A 24,075-nucleotide genomic window follows, 5' to 3' on the forward strand; every position below is an offset into this window, starting at 1 on the left:
CTGGCAAAGCTGGAGTGGATCTCTGGACTGTCTGTACTTCCAACTGTTCAACTACAAAGAGAACAACTCTTGTGCATTCAAAGTTAAATGGAGGCTATTAAGTTCTGGAAAGATCACAAGAACTGGCTGAGTCAAAAGTATTTTGAGAAGTATTTTGGTTTTAATAATGCTACTTTGAAGCAATTTAAACTGAAACCTGAGGAAGCTTGAGTTTTTTTATTATTATTTTATTTTATTTATTTTTTTCTACGTAAAAGGCTAATACAGTGCTTTGGTTTCAGTAATTACTTCCTTTCTGAAATTGATAACATGGCCTAATAATGGCAAATGAGTGAAACTCTTTACATTTTGTGTTTCCCTCAAGTAAACAAATATAATGGCTGGGTTGAGGAATCACAGACTCATAGGATTGCTGAGATCATAAATTTCAAACCCCTTGCTCAAAGCAGGGTCAGCTGAAGCAGGTCATTTGTTACTCTCTAGCTCGGTTGTCAATACTTCCAAGGATGGAGATTCTAAAGTTTTTCTGGGTAACCTGCAGTAGTGTTTGACCACACCACCAGTAAAAAATGATTTTCTTACGTTTAAGCGGATGTTTCTGTATTTTGCTTTGTGCTTATTACTGCTTTTCCGGTTACTGGATATCACTCAGAAGTATGGCTTCATCTCTTTAACTCCCTTGTGAAGGAGTAAGATTGATAAGAGTCTTCCTGACACTCCTCCACCTGAACAGTCCCTGCTCTCTGACAGTCTCTCCTTTCCCACTAGAAGATGTTCCAGCCCCTTAATCATCTTTGCAACATTGTGCAAAACTCACTACAGGATTTACTTGTCTCTTTTGAATTAACCAGAACTGGACCCGGTACTCCAGAGATGTCTCACTAGTGCTACATAGAGTGGAATGATTCCCTCTGTCAGTCTGTTGGTGATGCTTTTCCTAATGCAGTCCAGAAGGATATTGGTCTTTATTGCCACAGACTCTTTGTTTGGTCATGTTCAACTTTGTGTTTCCAGGCTCCAGGTCTCCTTCTGAAAAGCTTTTCTTCTTAATGGTTGGCTCAGCATATAAGTGGTGTCTAGGATTGTTCCTCCCTAGATTTAGGTCTTTGCACTTCCGTTTGTTGAGTTTAATGAGCTTCCTGTCAGACTGATTTCTCCAGCCTCTTGACTAGCAATACAACCATTAGGTGTTTTGACCACTTCTCATAGTTCTGTATCATCTGCAGCCTGTTGCCCCATCATCTAGACCATCTAGACTGGTAATCAGTATTGACCCCTTTATTAAAATCTAAGAATCTAAGTTACACTGCTAGTGATTGGCCTTCAGCTGGATTTCATGCTGCTAATCACAACCTTGTGAAACTCACAGTTCAGTCACTTTTCAGTCCATCTACTCTCTACTTACCTAGCATTTAGAAAAAAATTACCTTTCTTTAAAAAAAATAATTCAGCTAAGGTGGAGGAAAAGGAATCATAGAATGGCTTAGGTTTGAAAGGACATTAAAGATCATCTAGTTCTAACTTCTCTGCCATGGGCAGGGTTGCCAGTCACCATATCAGAATGCCCAGAGTCCTATCCAACCTGGCTTTGAATGCCTCCAGATATGGGAAATCCACAAGCTTTCTGTTAATGTGCTCCTGCACCTCACTTCCCTCAGAGTAAAAGATGTCTTGCTAACGTCCAACTTAAATCTCTCCTCTTTTAGTTTAAAGCCATTCTCCCATATCCTATCACTATCAGACTGTCTAAAAAGTCAGACCCCCACCCTGCTTGTAAGCTCCTTACTGGAAGGCTGCAACGAAGTCTCTCTGGAGCCTTCTCTTCTCCAGGCTGAATAAGCCCTGCTACCTCAACATAACTGCTTAGAGTTGGAAAGGACTTATAAAAGTCATCTAGACCAACTCCATTGCAGTGAACAGGGATATCCACAATCTAGATCAGGTTGCTCAGAGCCTGGCCCAGCCTGGCCTTGAATGTCTTCTGGAACCACATCTCTGGGCAACCTGTTCCAGTGCCTCACCAACCTCACTGTAAAAGACATTCTCTTCACAGGAGAGGTGCTCCAGACATTTGATAATCTTCGTGGCTTTCCTCTGGAACCACTTCAACAGCTCCACAAAAATAATCCTAGAGGATAACCAGAGTACAGCACAGGAATTAAATGTGTCCTGAATTCCCTGTGGAACCTATAGAATGCATGGACACAAATAAGTACTTCCCTGAACTGTGCTATCAACTGCTATGAATCTTTATCATAAAACTCAGGAATGGTGCCAAGATTGCTTAAAAAAAAGCTTTACTTTTTTCCACTGAAGATTAAACCCAAATATAAATATTCTTCATAATATTCTTTCAGTTTTCAAAAAACTGTAATCAAGAAATCACCTTGAAACGAGAGACATTAGTGCAAGTGCACAAATGGAAGGCCTCCTAAATATGTACTTTGCTCCAAAAGTAATGTCTCCTATTTCTTTCCATGAAACTACAACAGCGACAAAGAGCAAAATAACATTATTTGATAGAGTAAGGAAATGGAATGGAATATTGACACGAATTTCAACTTCTGTTATCACACCAACATTTGCCTCTGGCATTATGGGCCAACATAATAAAACAGGAGACATTACTTTCAGAACAGCCCTCAGACAAGTTACCAAGTGTTTCTGAAAGTATGCTAACAAAGAAGTTAATATTCATTAAAAAAATTTCTGTGCAAGCTAGGAATAAAGCAGAGCTGCACAGTCCATCAGTTATAATGCCAAAATAACTGGTTTTGATAATTTAGTGTAAGTGGGCAAAATGCCTTAAGGATTCAGTGTGTACATTAATAAGATAAACAAGTACAAACTTATTGCTCTTCAATTCATAAAGTTTTAATACAAAAGATACTAATAAAGCTGATAAGTTAAAACCGATTAACTATCAAATTACTTTTTAGAGACCACAGCAAAGTTACTTTCCTTTTAATATGATGATAGGCAAACACAAGTGCAAAATCATCTAGTTGAAAAATCTTCTGTATAAAATGCTATTAGAAAGGGAATGGAAAGCTTACTTTTAGGAGTATTATTCTCCATTGGCCTTAGAGGAAATCCTACTGTAAAATAAACAAACAAAAAGTACTACCCTCCTATCACTGACAAAGCACTCATAGAGTAGAGCTAAGGATCAATACACTGCTCTTATTCAGAGCCTTCAAAGAGTGAAAATAGAGTAGAGGAGGTTCTTATTGTGTTGGGAAGATGGCTGATGACCATGGTTCTGGTTCTGCATTGGAGAGCTCATAGGAGGATTTTAGGGTCTCATAGCAGAAAAGTACAGCCATACCCACACACTGCTATGGAGTTCCTCTGCAGTTCATTCTACAAGGTCAACCCTTTGCACCCATATCACCCGAAGAGCATACAGGCTGGGGATTTGGTTTGATATGAGAATCTGATGTCAAGTGCAAGCTTTTAACCTTTTGAAATTATGGTCTCAAGTAATCACAGAAAGCAACCAGGAGTGAAAATTATTTCATTGCAGTTCACATCAGAGTGAATCCTTATGTAAATTAGTCAGCTTTTCGATGCCAGTCCTTTCTAATTTGCCTTGTTAGTGTGTACCATTGTCAGAAAAGAGATTATTTAGTGACCTTCAGAACACAGCACATAAGAAGAAAGTTAACTGAATCAACACATCGTAGAAAAAAGATTACTTATTGTTTATTGTTGCATAAGCTTCACCATTTGTGGAAATCTCAGTGTAATTTTGTTCACTGTGCAAGTATTTTGATCACTTAGGTCTTCGTATAAACTAGTTTACCTCATCTTAGAGGAGCAGCGCATGGAGCTTACAGCACAAGTGCAGTAGCAGGCTACCTGGTTTGCAATTACAGTTCAGGATAGATATTACTACATGGTCTTTAATCAAGTCTCCTGGTTCCAGTTTGCTCCACAGAGACAGCTGAGCATGTACAGACCTTCTGGCGATTTACTGTGCTTCTTGTCTGGGTTTTGCAGTCTGTGTTAACGCTACAGTGGTGAGATTTTAGCTAGTACTTATTGCAGCTGTATGGGGAGACTTAAATCCAAGGATGCCCAGATTTGTGAGGCACTCAGACATACATAAACATTTCAATAAATATTTTCTGGCTGCATCTGTAGTTGCATTTAGAGCACTATAGTTCTAAATAAATACATCATTTTATAAATACAACCCATACAGCCCATAAATTAGCTCTCTCTGCAGACACAAATGTTTTTGCCACTGTTTTCCTTTGAAATATCCTGTGAAATTAATACATTTTCATATTTTTTGTAATTTGCTTACTCCTATTAACATCGTTTATGTTACAGAGGTGCTAAGGATGTTAATAAAGGGATTAACATAGAAAGTTCAGCACGTTCCCTCCTTCCCACAGACTGGAGATGATTGCAGTCAGTAAGGCTTACCTTCCTACTGTTTCGTACTACTTGTACTGACATTGATTTAAGTATGGCAGCCAGAATTCTGAGCAGAAATGCAGTGTGAGCTGGATATGCTCTTAACTTTGTCACCAGCTATACCTGATACATCTGGGCAGGCCATTATATCTCTCCATGCCCCATTTTCCCACCAGTAAAACCTCTTTCAGAAAGTTTTGAACTCTGTGACACTGTTAAATGTGTTTTGAAACAGATGAGGAAAACACATAAAACCCTGGAATGTGTTCAGCAGCATCTAGACAGAATTATTTGCTCCGGTGGCTTCTAAAATGTTTTACTGGATTCTGATTTTCACCCTTTTTTGTTTCTTTCTTTCTCTCTTTCTTTTTCCTGACTACCTCTTCATTTGAAATGAGTTGTTACGCCTGTCACCTTGGGACTGACTTGCTGATAAAACAACAGATGAAGGCAGTGACCCGGTACAGTCAAGTGTCTCAGACATGTAATAATCTGTGATGATGCTGAGCATGTTTGAAATAAATGTTCCTTCATTCTAGCATTCTCTGCTCTAAGGATCTCTGGAGTTTTTTTTCTATAAATTAGAAAGAGTAGAAAGCTGTTGAGGTCACACTGTTCTACTATCTTTGCTAGTTATATGGTAAAGTTAGAGACAATATTGGTTACATTAAACTTGATAAATTGTCCAAGGTGAGCTCACAGAACTAATTTTCAAAGCCATGAGGTCTATAGTAGGAAATAAAGACTGTGTGCAGCACTTTAAAGATCTTGATCTATCATTTTTTTTTTCTGATGACTGAGTTTAATGGTTTAATGGAATTGGAGTTGGACAGCAAAGAATCCAAAGGTCAGGGCTTCATCCAGGTTTGTGTGACATTGATGTGGACAGTAGAATATGCTTAAATTTATGTTTTAACCAACTTCCTTTTCTCTTTAAAAATAGTTTTCAAAGGGTTTCTTAAAATTCCTTCTTTTATATTTTCCAAATTGAAAAGCTGAGACCATGAAAAAAGATATCATTTAGCATTGTGGCAAGGTGTTTGTTTAGGAAACGTGTTTAAAGCATTTATTCTCCCCACCCCAGAACTTTATTTCCTCTTTTTCTATCATTTTTCTTTTTTTTTTTTTTTTTTTTTTGGTCTTAATTGAAATCATTTGAGAAATGCAAATCTAAATTCTCATATACATTCTTTTAATGACTTAAAATAGCAATGCCAAAAAAAAAAATCAATGAAAAATATCTTAGAATAAAATGTCAAATTCTATAGGGGAGTGCATGGGAATTGCTGAATCATGGCCTGAACCTCTGACTAATCACCTGAGATGAGTAATGGGTCAGCCACGGGAGCACAGGTGAATTGCCAGAAGGGATGGAACCTGGCACCTCTCCTAGACTTGTTTAGGAGCTGACTACCAAGGGGAAAGGATCTCTTCTGGAAATCCCTCCTCTGGAGTTTTGCAGTGAGCCTATGACGTGGGTAAGCTTTCTATCTATTCTCTTTTTGTTATTATGATCTGCTTTGCCAAACTCGTTTATTTCATAACATCTTCATATTCATTGACTACACACGGTGATAGAACAAAAATTACACAAATTTTGAGTAAATTACTCAATTACTGGCAATCAATCAATCAATTACTGGCAGCTATCAAAGGAAAGGTGAAGTTTTAAATGCTCTCTACATAATATTGAAAATAAAGCAAAATGGTCCAGGCTAGGTTTTGCAGAAGGCAAGGGAGCTTTTAACTTACCTTATACTTGTGCTGTAGCAGATGTGGCTGTGCACAGCCTGCTCCTGCTTGCTTCTCTAACTCTTTTTCTACCACTTTAGCAAAGTGTAGTTATTGTCATGGCTGATCTGTTTGGTGCTCTTTTTGCTGCAAAGCCAGGGCAGGGCTGCCAGGAGCACAGTGGGGTTCATAGTCAGAGAATTCCTTTTCAGTCTTGTGGCTTCTTATCTCAAGCAGGCATTGCATACTACACTCACTGCTGTTACCACGGTGCAGGTAGAAGCTGCAGCATTTTCTGGATGAGAAAGCCTCCATGTTTGCCTTTTTGCAAATGAGTGCTGCTGTGTCCATGTTCTTGGCATTCAGGCCCACGCTCTTGTTAGCAGCAGTGTCCTGTGTGCTGCTGAAAACACACAGAATAAGTGAACAATGGAGGAGGACTGGAAGATTGAGGGCAGCTATACTCATAGCAGACCACAATTTCATTTCTGAAAATAATTTGTGAGGAGTCAACTGCGATGCCTTACAGAATGGCATTTGCTTCAAGAATTAAAAAAAAATGAGAGAAGGCCCAGATAATTCAACTTTTCTGAAATTCTGAATAATTATTATCATTTGGCTGCTCTCTTTTTGAAAATAAAAAGGAGGAAGTTTTAGAAAGTGGATTCTGGAATTATTCAGAAGTCAGAAGATGCAAAATTACCCACCTGAAGAGGAAGCAGTTGTTTTTCTCTAATTGAATCTGAATTTATTTCATTCTGACAAAGTATCATAATTTTTCCGACCTCCCATGCAGCTACTCTTTCTCTTTCTCTCTTTAACACACTGGTGTTTTAATTTCCCTTGTTGAAATATGTTGGTATATGGGAATCAGAATTCACAAATATCTGTTGATGCATTTGATATATTGAACTTTAAAAGTAGTCTGAATGGGAAGAAATATGTGCATTTAGAGATTGCTGCTTGCAGGAGTTCAGTGACACAGTGGAGATGAGGAAGGATCTGCTGACAGTTTGATGAACTCATATATCCAGAAAAAATACAGCTTTGAGAATGTGGCAAAGAAACAGGAGATGTAAGCAATGGGGAAAAAAAAAAAGTGTGCTTGTGGTAAGGCTGGTACCTAATGTAGCTGCGGGTGCATTTGTGGGCTGATCATTACTTTTGTGCCATAGAGGATCTCTCTAACAGATCTGGTTAATGAAGTGTTTTCAGCTTGCTTTTTTTCCCCCAGTACAATATTCAAGAGAAAGAGCATAGTGCATGTAGACTGCCACTGCAAACTGAATTTATCTTTATTAAGTAGATTTCTGACAGGGATGTCCAGATCTCAACTAAAGAGTATGTTGATTCAGAATTGCAAGTGAGTGAATTTCTTGGATTCCTATTCCAGTCCATAAATATTCTTATTCCATCTCTCAGTTAAAGTAATCAAAATGTGTACGTCAAAGCTATGAGAAAAATCTTGCCCTGAAAGTTTCATTGAAATCAGAGTCCAGAAGAAAGAAATAATTTACTGTGTTTTGTCCTTTACATATGTGAATGTCTTTCTAAATCCAGACTTTCTCTGATTAGTCTTTCAACAAGAACTTAATATACAGCAGAATTTCAGAGTCACAGTCAAGTGCCTCTTTCCCTTTTCTAGTCTGAGTTTAAAAAAAAATATTCTTTTGCATGTTTTTCTCTTTTATCTAGCAGAATTGTCCTGTTACCTGCTTAACAGTAGAGTGCACAATATTGCTTCAGCATAAAGTATATGCTTTAGATGGATTTGTTATGAAGGCATACCCAAATAGTTTGAATGCTACAGTCTGATTTTAGCAGCTCCTTCTACTCAAAGGCTTGAAGTTAGGAAGCGTGTGCCTTATTTGGTAGACCATAGACCGTATGTTTAATGAGTGAGTTTGATCTCTTGATTTGAAGAGTAATGTTCCAGCTTATGAACATCATGTGACTCATGAGCTGTTCCATCTTTTTTTTTTTTTCCTCTGAGCACATTTTTGAAGTCTCCTTGCACTGTCAGACCCCTCCTGGAGAATGCTGTGCACATTGTAGCACTCATTGAATGCTCAGATATGTACTTCTCCAACTGAAGTGGTACTGTGATGTTGGCCAAGGTTGGCTACAGCGTTTTCCTCTGCATACTCTTTGACTCACTTGAAGACATATGAAAACTATTCATACTAACCATGAACTAGGAGATACTGTGTTAATGCACATCCCACAGTGTGGTTGCTTAGCACAAGCAGATTTGGATGACTAGAGCATTCCTTCATGCATCTACATCTATTGTGATATTGTGTTATGAATAGACGCCAAAAAGCAGGCACCAAATCCTTATTCTATTGTCATGTATATGGTAACCTATGCCATATACATGACAATTCTTACCCATACAGCGCACTTTACCCATACAACACACTTTACATCACTATATCCAAAATACAGTCTGTGAATGTCATTGTGCTGCTAGAAATTTACACTTGTAGTACTTTGATTAAAAAGCTGCAAACTTTGTCTCTTAAAATATTGAAAATATTAATGCATTTTCTGGGAAAGCAAGTGAAATTGTTTGCATGAGATGAATATACATCAGGAGACGGTACAGTTGTATCTGTTCTGGTATTCTGTAATGAGAAAGCATGTGGTACATTTTATGGTAGCTAAGTGGAAAGGCAAATATGTAAAGAAAAAAAAAAATTCTTAAAGAAACAGTGGATAACAGAGAAAGCATTATATAGGAATTAAATCATGCCCACAGTGTGGAAATATTCTTGTCTGGAAAATTTTAAAATGTTGAGAGCTTTTCTTATGTTTCTACCTTTCTTGCTTTACAATCAAAGTCAGATTCCAAGAACAAATTGTATCAAAAAAATTTCAAATTTACTCTGAAATGCACCAAATGATGAATGTTTGGGGTGGGGGCAGAGCAAAGGCTCAAGTGGTTAGGTATTTGTTGCACATCTATCTTAAGATTAAGAATTCACAAGTAATGCAAAAGTGATTAAATACGGCAATTTTAAGTTGTATGTGAGAATAGCTTGATTTTTCTGAAAGAATGATATGGAAAATCCAGCTGCTAGAAGCTTTGTGACATTATTCTGACAAAGAGAATTTGGAAAGAGAGAATACTTAATTAAAACAGAAATTATGTGTGTAGGGATATTTAATTATTCAGTTGCCTCTTAAGATTGGGAAGCATTTGGTTGTAGGAAATGAACAAATTTTTTTTTTTTTTTTTAGTTGAAATTTACTGGGATACCTGGTTGTCTTTTGCTTTTGTTATGAAACATATTATAATCAGAAGTTAATCTCTAAAAACACTGAATACATTTCAATTCAGTATTCCCATGTTCCATTCCCTTTCATCTTGAGTCTGAGCTTTGTGTGGTTTTGATAAAAGATGTCTTTATTAAAACTGGCCTTAGGTTCAATTATTTTATGGGCTGAATTTCAAGAATGTAGACTAATATTAGGACAAGAGAATTTCTGACTACTGATTCTCATTGGAAATGTGTCACACCTGTCCAGGATTATGTTTAATTCAGTGCTGATGACAAGTCTATATCCTGACATTGTTTCTGTACCTCTCTTTTATTGTTGTCTTTTTTCAATTAAGAAATTCAGCTTCACATTTTCTACAACTACTAAAGACTAAGAGCCAAGAAAACTCTTTAAAATAAACATTAGAGTTTGTGTTACTGAATGAAATGAGTGGTGCTTCAGACATACTGCTCTCCATTTTTGTGGATTCTTATAGAGGTCTGCATGGGGGCATGGTATTTCTTCATGTTGTAGGCTATCATTACCTAATAATGCATAAGCTAACCTTGGATGATCCAACTTGGGTATTAGAGGCAATCTTAGTTGCTTAGTAGTGCTTTCCACATTTTATTGAGTTTTATTTTTTTTCCCTTTTTTCCCCCTTGTTACATAAAAGGATTCTTAATGCAACCAATGATGTAACTTATTGTATGCAAATTGATGTGGCTTGGATTATTATTATTTTTTGAAAGGCAGTTGTTCCCTAACCACCACTTTTCCTTCCTTTCTCCCCTTTTTCTTTTAAGCCATCCCTATCAGTATTGTAATAAAAAGGAAGGTGAAACAAGACCCAGTCTTTCAAGTCTCTGGTAAGTTGAGGTACTAAAGGAGCTTAAAGTAAAGCTCAGTACCAATTCCAATTGTCTTAGCATTTAACGTGGTGCCTGTGTGCATGGGGTGATGCACAGCTGCGTTCTAGTCTTAGAGGCAACTACACTGTGGCAAGAAGAAAATAGGATAAGGGAAATGGAATGCATTATTTCTTGTGCCTGTTTACAGTCTTGACAAACACAATACATTGCCATTCCTGACACTCAACACCTTTAAAATGTGATTAATCCAGTACAGTCCATTTGTCTGCCATTGTTTGAAACATCTCCTTTACAAGACGGTCATTTTAAGACTGTCAGGTCTGCTATCAGCTCAGCTGGCATTACTCATATCACTGAGTGCTGTTTCCTCTTCTCTGCTGCGCTCCAAACTATTTGGAGCCTCATGGCTGGCTAGTCAATGTTTATGAGGTTGGGAAAGCAAATTTATAAGTAACTTAGTATGCAGATATTGAAAAGTCTACAGTAGAAATCATTTTAGGAAAAGGTAGCAATTGAAAGAAATTGTTTTGGCTGCTTAAGCAGACCTATATATCATGTAAAGAGATACTTTTAAAATGACTCTACTCTGCCCTTTTTCCCCCTCTTTTTTTTAAATGCATACACGGTTGTTTATGAACCTTGTTCCTTTTGCTGATTAAAAACTTTTTCAGAGCTGAAGGAGCATTAATGGTATTCAAGGATTCAGTTCTTTATTTTCAAAAAGCAATAATTTCTGCCTTCTTCACCATGCAAATCCTGTTACATTAGATACAAGGGCTGGAACAGACCTGGTTTATAGAGGTGCATTTCCCTTCAAAGCAAGCTGTCAGTTTGCAAATTCTTCAGAAGGCATCTAAGCTTCTAGTGAGGAGGGAAAGGGGAAAAATTTTGGAAGTGAATTATGCACACAGCTCTATCTGGGTTCCAGAGGAAAACATGTCCCATTCAGGGCAGATCCTTTCCAATGGAAACAATACACAAAGACAGGACTGGGTCTTTGCCTTGAGACTAAGGAAACTGAATTGACACAATGAGATGATATAAATCCCTTTGCACACTATCTTCAATTAATTTCCATGGTTAACTTGCATATCTACATCTCTATAAATGTTTGTCTACTTCACATTTTGCAAACTTTTACTTGTTTAACTCATGTTTTCATCTTATCTGAGTTAAAAGTGATTTTGAGGTAATGGGCAACCACAAATGTAAGTGACCTCTTTGACAACAATTATTCTTTAAGCTGAGCTGTATGAACATTATTCCTATTCTAGAAATTTCTTTATTGCATTCAAAATAACTGATTAAACAGGTATGATCATCCAGATCTACCTAGGAGATGGTAGCATGGAGGGCCTAAAGACTGACAACTATTCTCTTCTGTTGGCTTTGGTGATAAACTGGCAAGGAGATCACCTTCTAAGTGAGAAAAGGTATCGATGAGGGAAGACAAGTCTGATTTTATTTATGTACATTGAGGAAAAAATCCTACCACAGTTTAGCTCTGGAAAAGGTTGCCTAGAAATGATGTGGGATTTGCAGTCCTGGGGAGTTTCCAAACCCAGCTGGAGAAGGCCCTGAGCAACCTGCTCTACCTTGGCAGTTAACCCTGGTTTGAGCTTGGGTAGGTGAGGTGGTCCTGGGCAGCCTGAGTGAATCTGGGGTTCCTTGCATTGAACTGCTCTGTTTAGCAAATATTCCCTGCCAGATATTCAGCAGTAGTAGTTCTGACGTGCAAAATTTCTTTACAAGCAAGGGTCTAAGGAGATCTCTAATTTATCTTACTGTATGGGAACCGTTAGGTCACAGCCTGAACCAGTGATTGAGCACCTGGTGAAGGGGTGTAGCCAGCCCTGGGAGCACAGGTGGAAGCAATCTGCCTGTGTCCCCTAACCTCATTTAAGGGCTGGCAGCTGCGAGGGCAGGTCTCTGCTTGGAGATGGTGTCCTCTGGAGAGTTTGGCGAGCTCTAATCCTCAGAAAGAGGTAAGCAATTTTTTCTTTATTACTGGATTGTGAGTGCTACCTTTCTTGGTCTTAAAGGAACTGTATTTGCGCTGCCCAACCTTATGCTTATCTTCTTTCAATTTCTCAACTGATTTCTGAAACAGAGCAAGTAAAGGGAAGCACACGAGTTGTTGTAGCTTTCCAAATTTCCACAGAGGGAATAGCGTCTAAGCATTGCCTCCAAGGCTCAGATTTTCTTTAGATTAAGTAGGTGATGTTAAAGGAAACCATTCAGCGAATGGCATTGTTATGAGGCACTCCTGGCGTCACGTTGCCCTTCCTTGCTTGTACACCATTGTGTAGTTGAATGCCAGCTTAATGTGCCTCTAACAGCATCTATCTATCCGCTGACCAAGGCACGTGCAGGTTGCTTCAGAAGGACTAAAGTACAAAAACATAGAGAGCAGGAAAAATCTCTAACGTAAGGAAACATATTTTTCAGTTCCTGCTGTTCTTTGTTATTACTCTTTTCCCATTTATCCACTTACCCTGCTGCCCTAACTTTTGACACTTTTAATTTATCTGTTAGCTGTGATTAAGATCATGCTACATTCATGAGGAATGACTCTGTTTGCCAGGAAGCTTTCCTGAAGTATTGCAGCTCTAGCAAGGGACTATATTGTGCTGTAGTCAAATATAAAATTTATTAAATACTCATTTAGAAAAAATCTGCAAGTTTAATTCCTGTTGTATTTGTTATGTGTATATCCATTGTATGGATATTGTATTGTATGCATTGTATCCATCCATATATTTATGAGAAACACGATGCACAAAATCTTGCAGCATGGTGCAGCAGTGCAAATTTGATGAAGCTTCCTTTGCTATTGTGAACATCAACTTGCGCTTTTTTTTTAAAAAAAAGCAAGCAGTACAAATGTTTTATGAGACAACTAAGTTTTCCAGAGTCAATATTAGGAAAAAGATAATGGCATATATATATATAAGTGGGGCTGTAACAGGTCATGGGCTTGCTGAAGTTTTCACCAGTAGATGTATAGCAGGCATTGTGGAAACATCCTTGCTCATAGCCTTGTTTGGCTTCGTTTCTATGGACTTTTCATTACAGTTTGTTCTCTTTTCATTGTGTTTTTTTTTTCCTACTCAAGTTTGAAACTTCCATTCCAGCATCAAATAGAGTAAAAGGCTATTGTTTCTTATGCTGGGGCTAGCTAGGTATGTCAGACTTTTGCCAAATACTATTTTTGTATTTGTAGAATTTAAGATAAAAATAGGTTAGATAACCATCACCCAGCCTACTAGACAACTGCTAAAAAACACGTTAAATTCAGATGAGGCCAAAGCAATCTAGGAAAACAGCAGAGACCCTGCACTGTCAAATCAAAGCAAAACCAACCAACTTCTATTATTCATAGCAAAAATAAACATCTGCTGGGTTTTATGGGAGGAGCAGTGCTTTTAGAGTTGGCCATATACCATTACGCAGTGGGTGATCTATTACTTCGCATGGTGAAAGTAGGATGAAAGTGAGTAGAGCTACCCCTGAACAAAATACTCTGGATTTAAGTGTGATAGCATGAACTACACTGCTTTAACACAATAGACACTCGAGATGTAATGTTTTCAGTGCCAGGAAATGCCTCCTGCTAACTTCAGTTGGAGCTGATGAACAAGAAGCAAAAATAACTTGTGCTACTTATGCATATTTGAAATCCTTTAACTTGAAATTATAGCAGCGTTTCTGAGAATTGAGCTTTATGCCTGCTATGTAACACAATATAACCAAAATCAATATCCTAGTACTGACACTGCATTTTTCCACATTTTAAAAGCAGGACCATGCCTGGCTCTTGCAGTTGTACTATGAGTGGGAAAGCAAGATAGTCTTATCGCTCATACTGCTATGTAACACTCAGGAGATTTGACCCTCTTCTGAACAAAGAATTTGCTGAGAACTCAGCTGAGACTGGGGCTGCGGTCTGCCCCAGGTGGCTCTAAGTGGCCCTTTAGCTGGTGGGGAACGTCAGCATTATGAAACCCATGTGCTCTTGCCCTTAATCATGGTCTGCTCTCAGCACCAGCACCTGCTGTGATTTTGTTATCTTACACTAAGGCAGGCAACTTGCACTCTTTTGCTATTTTTTCAGACATTCTGAAAATTGCCTTTTGATGTAATATACAAGATCTTGTTCCAATATAGTCGTAGAAGCATAGTTCTTGAGATCATGTCCTCCTTGTTATCTATTTACATCCACTGATTATGCCCTCAGGTACAATGCTTATCTGGTCTGGGGTGTTTCAACTACTTACAAAAGTGTTGTTGAATTGCAGCTGACAAAACCGAGATTATCAGATTTTCTTGCAGGCCTTTTCAAAGTACTCTAATGTATTTTTTGTCATCTAGGGCATGCTCATGAGCTTGATTGCTAGATGTGTAGCTCTGCTGGATTCAGAATGCAAATGCCCTCATATGCTTTTTGTTATCTTTACCATCTTTTAGAATGGTAAATTCATTAAATGAGTGTTCTGTATCTAAACGTATCATGTACTATTTACCAACTACCAAAATTTTAGCAATACTTTTTGGCTAGATATTATATTGGATATTGAAAATGATTAAGGAGCTACTACTGATAGTGTTATGTATTTTTTTTTTAAACATTAAGCAGATTCTGAATTAAAGCATATTATGTACACAAGGCAAACCAGGTGAGCGTGAAATCTAGAGTTGCCTTCCATGTTGCTGTAGCTCTGTGTGGCTTTGCCCTCCTTTCCCATGTAATTTCCATGCTTTACAAAAAGATGAAATTTGCTGTATACCCTGTACTGATCTGACTCATTTTTTCAGGAAAGGGTTTGAAAGTAAATATTTCTATGATTTTAAAGAATCTCTTTACAACTATTTAGGTAAATTACTGTGTTCACACTGGCCTCCAAACTGGCAACATAAGTGCATAACAGCAGCACCAGTCATCTCCCCACATAGTGCCAATGGGTGTAGAGACTTTAAATTAAGCTAAATTCATTTTTTGGCTCTGTTGCCAAGACGCACAAAAATGAAGTGGAAAATGTGGCAGTTAAATTAGGAAAGAGTAAGAGATGGTGCTTTTATCTAATGGAAGGATGTAGTACTGTATGAAGAGGAAGAGTTTGACAATGGGTATGAAGAAAAAAATAATGAGAGGAAATTATTAAGAGGAGAAATTTAGATTTTAGTATCAGGGAACTTATCCAGACAGTGAAATCTCTTACAACCTGGGATTGTCTCTCAAGGGAAGATGTTCAAACTTAATTGCTTTGGGCATTTTTAAACAAGTCTTGTCAAATTGTGTGGAAAAAGTGCAGAGAACAATAACAAACTTGCAGAGGAGTACACTAGGTGACGTGCTAAGCTTTGCCACCTCTTATTTTTGATTCTTTTGTGGCAGTGTGAGTGACACCAGTTATAGTGGCAATTTTTGCTGAGAGGAGACCCGTTTTCTAAGAGCTCAGCTGTATTATTGCCTTGGTCTGAGCTGCAGACTTCGGAAGTTCAGAATGAAAAAACTAATGCTGTATTTGGGTGATATCTTTTATGTCAAAGCTTCTCTTAGGTGACCATATAAGTGGTCAGAGAGAAATGTTCATTGGGCTGGGAAAATGGAAATTAATTGGACTGTGAGGACCCAGAGATATGTTCTGCTTGCCTATAAAATGAGAGGTTGCTTCTGGGAGCCTGGGGAAGGATGTCTCCATGTGCCCTGAGGTTCAGGTACAAATCTGCTCACACGCATTATTTTACAGCTTTCCACTCACAGTAGGCAACATCAGAGTGAGAAGGCAATAAATTACAGTCATTCCAGAAAAGATCACTTTTCCTCTCTATGGAACTGTTAACTGAAATTAATAAAAAAAAGTTTAAAGTTTAATTATGCCCTTATCCTCCACCCAGCCACAGAGGCACTCAGGAAACAAACAGGCTGTAAACACAGAACAAAGTAAGCTGTGAAAACTGCTTGTATTCTCATTATTTGCCATGCAGATTTTGTATAGTCACATTTAAATTCTGTTGACTAAAATACAATATGAACTCATTTGTGTCAGGTGCAGGCACATAGGCGTGTCAGAGAACAGATACTAAAAACATTGCAACTTCTTGCGGGAGGGAACAAATAGAAGTCCAAGAGCGCAGACTCCAGACAGAGAGGAAAAGATTGCTTCTTCCAGGAAGCAAGTCCCCTGGGACTGCAGTAACCAGCAACCCTGTCCTTAGTGGCTATGTGGCTGGAGTTGTTTTTTTGGAGATGTTTTTAATGTTGTCTGTCTGTCTGAAAGTCTATTTCTTCTATTTGCTTGCTAACAAAGTCTGTGAATATTTGATTAAAAACAAGTATGAAAACTGGGGAAAAAGGAAAGGAAGTTAAGCCTATGTGTGAAAGACTATGCTGTGCTGAGGGTGGGGTGAAACTCTGCCTGCCCGATCTGCAGATATAAGAGGCAAAGAAAAACTTACCTGCGCTTGCTGTTCTGTTTTTGTGCATGTGGCATTGTGCTTGTGCCCCGGCCCTTATTTCACCTTTAGGTGTCTCTGTTCTGGGTCAGTGGTCCGTAGGGCTCACTGGAGGAGCATTGCCTCCTCCTACCGGTTGTAGAAGGGACAGGCTGTGACTTGCCCTTGTAGCCTGTGAGTTGGCTACCCTTTAAATAGAACTGAAAATACTTCAGTCTTTTATAGTGCTATGGATTTGCCCATCATCCATTGCTCTGATTGCTGCCATCTGTTTAGTAGATTCATTTGTGGTCTCTGTTTCTACAGTTACCATGAAAGGTCTCTAGATCAGAGACTGTAACATTATAGTGTTAGTAAAGTATCCAGCATGGTAGGTGTCCAGTTCCATTTTGAGACCAAGGGGGAGTATTACATTTCCAGTTATGTCTTTTGTTGTTATCCACTGTAAATCAAATCCTATTTCCTTTTTTCCATAATGGTGTTCTCATTGTCTTGAATGGGAGATATATTTATTCATGCCAGAATACATGAGAAGTCTGTTCTTTCATCATGCTACTTCACTTTCACTCATTTTTAATGAAATGATAATGCTCAAATGTTTGTTGAGATTAATGCTGGTTATAAACACCTACATGCTGACCTATTGGAGAATTTTCGTGTGTCACTGATCAGATTGATTTCAGAGAACTCTTAAAAAGGGTGGCAAAAGGGTGGCAGTGTATGTGACAATACATCATATAAGCTACAACAATACACTGTAACTAAAATAGACTAATATGAGTACTCTGAAATGCTACTCACAGAAAAGTAGTAATAAATATGAATGGCTTACTGTGCTTCTGCCTTCATTTTGGAAAGGCTGAGAGGGATGGCACTCTTCAAAGGTTGTCTGTTTCAGCTGCTTTATTAGAGAGATGCTGAGCAAGGAACTATTGATCCTAACAGCATAGTGAATTTAAGATGAGATCCAACAGGATTTGCAGGAGTAAGGCTTGATGCTCTTCTCTACCCCCATAAGCATCATCTCAAGATATTTAAAAAACAACAACAACAACAAAAAAAACAAAAACAAAAACAAAAAAAAAAACCCAAAACCTTGAGTAAATTTAGATTTCAACACATGAAAAATCCAGGCTCCATGGGATACAGGCTTTTTGAATTCCTCCCTGTAAATGGCTTATTCCAAATAATTATTTTGAATTTGCATTTTTTTCTTCCATGTAGCTTCAAAACATGTTGTAGTAAGCAATCAAACTTACAATGGCAAATTTCTTCATTAAGCTTCAGCCACAACTGTTCAACCATGGGCAAGTTGGACTAGATTATTATAATGGTCATTTCCAACCTTGATGATTCTATGATTCTAAGTTATTTAGAATACATGTGCTTAAGTTATATCTATTACTTCTGGAGCTACTTAAGATGATCTTTGGAAACTTGAGGGAAGGGAGCTTACCTTGTGAAAATGCAAGGAAGAATTGCAGTGAATGTTGCAATACTCTGCAAGAAAGGAAGAGACTTTGGAAAGGCTATTCTGTGTCCCAAGTATGGAGCTGTGATGTGGATACTGGCTGATAGACATTTGCCCAACCTTTTGTTGATATTTATGTTGGAAAAGGCTTGGTTGGCAGCCTGCTCCATTTGATACATAGTTATGTAGAGTGCTGTATCTAAATTGCATTCATAACAACACACGAGGAGCAATGGATATCCTACCTACTGAAACATCTTGTTTGTGTTCCTTTCTAGCTGTCTCTGTAGACCATCAGATTAAATTCTTCAGTGCTCATTCATGACTAGCACCGCTTCATTCAAAGCTGCTTATTGGTTCTCATTCCTGCCTTTACCCTCTTTCCTACTTGATACAAAGCAGACTCCAGCTGAGGTCTCCCTGACATTGAGACACACTTTTTGCAGAGTGTGTTGCTATTCCTAAAGAATGAAGTAGGGTTTGTCTTTTTTTTGTGTGTGGCTTTATTTTTTGTTGTTTTTAGCACGAGCTGCATTGACTTGAAACTACAGAATGGGGCATGGTGATAACTCATCAATGTTTAAAATCCAGGAACAGCAGCCAGCTAGTCATAATGTTAGGTTTTTGTCACTGCTGAAAATGTGACACCTCTAGTTTGCTGTTCCTCTCACTAATATCACCATTTGGAACTCTGGAGGTCCAGAGATATTAAATGTATAATCTGAGAAAGTGGGACCATTAATATATTTGTGAACTGTCCTAGTGTAATTGTCAGAAGGAGCAGCTCTTGGATCTGGACTTTATCAAACTCCTGCTATCTGAACTTGCCGTAATCTCATTTGGGTCAAGAGTTTTAATTGTAGCCATTCTGATGGATCAGAAAGTATCTTAGACAGCTGAATAATTTTCTTAATTGAGATTTGGAAGCTAAACCACATGGTGTTGGTTGTTGTTATTTTTAGTGTAAGGAAGGAGAAGAAAATCTTGTAATGAAACAATAGTTTTTTTGGCTAATTTGGACAAAAGAAAAAATTCATTGCAATCCAAATCTTGCACTGATCTGGATAATCTGGAAGTTGTGAAGCAAGATGTAGTCTTAAGCAACAGCTATTGCTTAGATGTCTAAGTCCAGCTGAGACAAAATAGAGGTCAAGTAATGGCATCAGTCTTAATAGTAAATGCTTTCAGTTCCATTGAATGTATCTCAAGGCAAGAAATTAGATGCCAGGGAAAAAGGTGTCTGAGGAAATTTAACTCTGATTCTAAGAGACCACCTCAAAACTGTGTGTTCTTAGGGACAGATATGGAAGGCATTAAGGTGTATAGTTTTATGTCTTCCAATCTGAGAGCTTGCAGAAAGTTGAATTAGTCAATAGGAGATTTCATACATGTTTTTACCTTACTGGAAAAAAATCGCGATAGCCATTCTCTCCTTTAAAGTGGGGAAGAACTCTATTTAAAAAATAAGAAAATAACGTACCTAACAGCTAATAATGAAAATGGTTATTGTGGTTGAATGCATGTTCTGCAGGTCATTTCTCTTGTAACTAAATTATGCTTGAGTTTATGTTGTTCTGTATTGAAGCCAAGGAATGAGTATTGCAAAACTGTAACTTAATGCATGAAATCTAAGTAAGACAGATCTTTTTGAAGTGTTTGCTTTTAAATTGTCTTCACAGCTTTACTAATTTTTGTATGGTGTGTATGAGGACTACTCCAAAAGTAATTCCTCCTATTTTAACATGCTAGCACATAATGTCAGAGACAGATATTGGTGGGATGGCAGTAGGGGTTGAACCTTCCCACCAGTAATCTTTTACATGTTGTTGCCGTGTGACAAATGGTAGCAGTGGGTCAGTCTGACAAAATGCGATCTGGCATGGATGTGTGTATGAATCAAAGATGTGGAATTGAATTCCTTTATGTGGGGGGGAAAAAAACAATATACATTGACACTTGCTGATTGTTTATGGAGCCCGAACACTGGATATGTGCACAGTGAAGCACATGAGTGGGTGATGCATTTCAGCAGAAGTGACAGCAACATGGGGTCATTTCCTCTAGTGAAGACTTTTACAATGATAGTATGCAGGCTCTTATTTATCACTGAAAATGCATAGCTAAGGGTGGTGACTATTCTGAGAGTATTTTGTAGGTGAGAACTTGCTCTATAATATAGTGTTATTACACTCCTTGTATCTGTTGTAGTTTTCTAGGAAACAAATAGGAGGCATTACTTCCAGAGCAACCAACGTCATTGTACCGTTGAACCTATAGAAACTAGTTACATTGTCTGTGGTTATATATATACTTTCAAATTACACTTTTTTACATGATGTCCAGACTCTAATTTTTGCCTGTCTGAAGTAATGAACAGTTTGAGTAGCCATAGGTTGATGTGACAGTGTCTGCTAGTAAACTGATGGCAGCAGAGGCTGCAGTTAAATTCTGTTTTCAAACCCCTTCTGTCACATTGACTCGTCCCTCTCAGTGGCTTTCAAGTGAATCTATCTCCGGAGTCATGCCTCTACTAGTCAGCAAAGGATGCTTCCGTGTTGGAGTCATCCAATATTCAGAGGAGTAATACACATCAATTCATTGAGAGCTTTCTTAACAATTAATACTCTACCTTAAGGTAAAATTGGCTAGTTTGCCAGTAATTATTAGTAAGCATTACAGATAAGACAATATTAGGCAAATACATTCCTATAAAAACCTGAAGGACTCTTTGGTACGCCATTTGTTCCACAAGGAAACTGGGTACTCTCTAATAACAAATCTCGAGCAGTATTTCCACTGCCCGTGTTGCCTGTCTGGTGTGATGTTAGAATAATTTTTTAGTAATCCTGCCATCAGCTGTTGGGATAGCACTGCTGCACCACGTTTGTGTCAAAGCTGGGAGCCTGGCAGAGGAAACGCTTAGCATGTTGTGTAATTTTCCTCTCTGCTATTTGATTCTTATCCTCCAGTTGATCTCCTAACCTGGTAGTCCATTTTAAAATTTCCCATATAATAAAATGCCTCCTGCTGATCTATAGAATACTGGACTCTCCTTTCCCCCTTGCAAATGTGACTGGTGCTTCTGATAACTGTTAAATGTTGAGCTGTGGTGGTGTTTTCTCTTACTGTGATTATTTTGTTCTTTACAGTTGATTAACTGATTTGCACAGCTTGCTCTGTGGTGAAGGAACCTGCCCAAAACTTCACTGATAAAAATGAGTTAAATGAGGATCTCTGTTGCGCAGATGAATTGTTAGATGTCTAGATCTTTTGATATTTTTCAGGATTGTCCATACTGGTGTGGTCTTTATACCTTTAACTGCTATTGAATTGCAACCTGTATTGTGATGCAACAAGTCAGATGCCTCATTTTAGAGATTTGCTCTTTACCTCTGAAATGAGGTGGGAGTGGCAAAAGAGGAGTGAGAATACAGAAAAAATTATGATGAATCTTGTGATACTTTAAATTTCTCCTTAATTTCAGAGTATAGGTATTGTTAAGAGGGAATGAGTAATGTTTCAATATGCCTTTTAGGAGAATCTTGTGTTCAAGTACTGGAGCGTATAATATCTTTTTTAGATAATATGTTGATACTGTATATGGCTTTTAACATACTGTTTATTCTAAAGCATTCCTATGTGGTCTTTTGCATTCAACAGTGATTTCTGATTCTTTGTCTTTACTGTCTCTTCACCTTCTACCTTTCATCCTTTCATCTTTATTTTTCCTATTACTTGGTGTATTAATCGTATTCTTATATCTTGCAGATAGGCATCTTGTTCCCATTTACCTTGTGCAGGGGAAGGGGTGGTAGCCAGCTGCCTTGGGAAGATAAGTTCTCATGGAGTGACTGGCTTTGCTTCCCTTGTTGTTGCATCCTGATAAACCTCTCTGTTTCTATTTAGCTTGGTAAAATGACTTACAGGCACTAAATACTTGCACAGCAAACATATTTCCAAAGCCATCTAATGTGTGTAAGAGCTGATTTTCAAAGACTAGGGAATTTTATTCTCCAGTTTATGTACAGTCAATTTAAAAGGCTGCCAGTATGATTCAAGTGAGATTTACATTCTGTAAGGGAGAGGCTGAAGCCCAAACCAAAACCCATTAAATACATTGGAAATCTTTCCATGGCTTTTGGGCACCAGATCTGGCCTTGGCAACCATGAAAAGTAAGAGGCAGAGGAATATTGAGTCCACAGGCTTTTTAGCCAGTCATTTTTACATAATTACATGAAAATATTCTCAGAGCAAGCAATTCCGCACTCACACACAAATCCAGTGACAGGAAACTGTTCATAAGGGTAGCCTATCCAGAGAACAGGTTTTTTAATAGTTATATTTTTTGAAATCTAAGAGCCATTTGTAGAGAAGATCTCATAAGAATGCACAAGAATGTCTTGAATGAGAAGAGTGCTGCATTTGTCCAAATTCCTGTCCAGGTTTTGTTGTTTTCGGTTTCTCATTGCCGTTCCATACTTCTGTGCATAGGTTAAAGTGCAGAACCACCTTAAGCCATTATTGATGATGTAATGTACCCTTTTTACTGTCTGCTGAAATCGCAGCTGACAAAAGTTTGTCTTTCTGCTGTTTTCTTTGGAGACCTTCCTGCCAAACAACATAAAGATTCGTACTGCAAAAATACTGCCTTTGCAGGCAGTGACAGCTCCTGCTGGTCAACCCCAAAGCTGCTTCAGTTTCAAGATGGGGAAAGAGTTAACGTGCATGCAATGACATCTGGTTCCTGGTAAAAGGCAACTGGAGACAGAAGCTATCTTCAACATGCAGAATCTCCCTGTTGGCCTTTTTTTTTTTTCTTTCTGGTTATACGTCTTGTAGTCACATTATAGATGTCTGCTGGGAACAATAAAAGCACATGATCCTTGCAGGTGAAACAAAAAGAGAATTTTCTTAGTGCTTGATCTGGATTGATGTTAAGATTGGGTCAGAATGAAAGATGATTCATATTTTTGCCTCAATTCAAAGCAAAATACTGAGACAATAATATGCAGTTAAAGTTCAGGGGAAATTATGGCTACAGCAATGGTAGTGCAGAAGTGTGCCCAACATACTTGCTTGCAAATGAAACTTGGTCAGATGTAGAAGGCAGATGGATGTTCTAATCTTGAGATAAAGACTCCTGATGAGGAAGCTTGACATTTTTCTTTCCTTCTCAAAACTTATTTACTGTGCTTATTTTTTGGAGAACATAAATTAGTTAAGTCTGAACGCTGGTGATAGAGAGAGAAGGTAAAAAGTTGCAGGGAAAGGTAGATGCAGTGAGGCAAGCTACAGCTTCACTGCATGGTGGATCACGAGTACTTAAAATTCCCATTTCCTCGTGTAATTATTGCTATGAAAGGGGGGAAAAAAGCAAATAAAAATCACAAATGCACTGTGTCTTTATTCTAATCCTGGCAGATAGTTAAGCATTTTAGCTTTTCTAGAATAACTCACAGGTATCTTTTGAGATTGTAACTTCCTGGACAAGAGGTATCTTTGCGCTTCTTTGACCACTCTTCCTTTATTCTGTTACAGTCAAACTGTGGCTGTACGGTCTCTAAAAAGTTAAAAAAATAAATAAAAATAAAAAAAACATTGTTAGGTTTTTCTCATGTATGCTCATATCTGACATGAACAATATGTTTTACAGTAACATGTTGTACAGTTTGCAATTTAGATAGCATGTACTGATGTGCTGTGTAGTTAAATGTTATTGTGTATTCTCAATTTGAGATAGATTGACTCAACTCAAGCTTTACAGGGCTTGAAAAGATTGTACAGTGCAAGTCATTACTGCCTAGATGTTGCAGAGTGTTATGGTGAGCAAAGACAAGTGTCAAATCCTTTTATCT

General features: G+C 38.0%; 1 long non-coding RNA gene across 1 annotated transcript in view; it reads left to right on the plus strand.

Moving 5' to 3' along the window:
• The first annotated feature begins 12,241 nt into the window (after positions 1–12,241).
• The window catches only part of LOC128079208 (uncharacterized), a 125,085-nt gene continuing 113,251 nt past the window's right edge, over positions 12,242–24,075 (plus strand). The window contains exon 1 of the long non-coding RNA XR_008206028.1: positions 12,242–12,277. This is a non-coding gene — a long non-coding RNA (uncharacterized LOC128079208). The remainder of the gene's footprint in view (positions 12,278–24,075) is intronic.

This window comes from Tympanuchus pallidicinctus, unplaced genomic scaffold (genome assembly GCF_026119805.1).
Source record: "Tympanuchus pallidicinctus isolate F22 unplaced genomic scaffold, pur_lepc_1.0 scaffold1, whole genome shotgun sequence".
In the NCBI taxonomy this organism is placed as follows: Eukaryota; Metazoa; Chordata; class Aves; order Galliformes; family Phasianidae; genus Tympanuchus; species Tympanuchus pallidicinctus.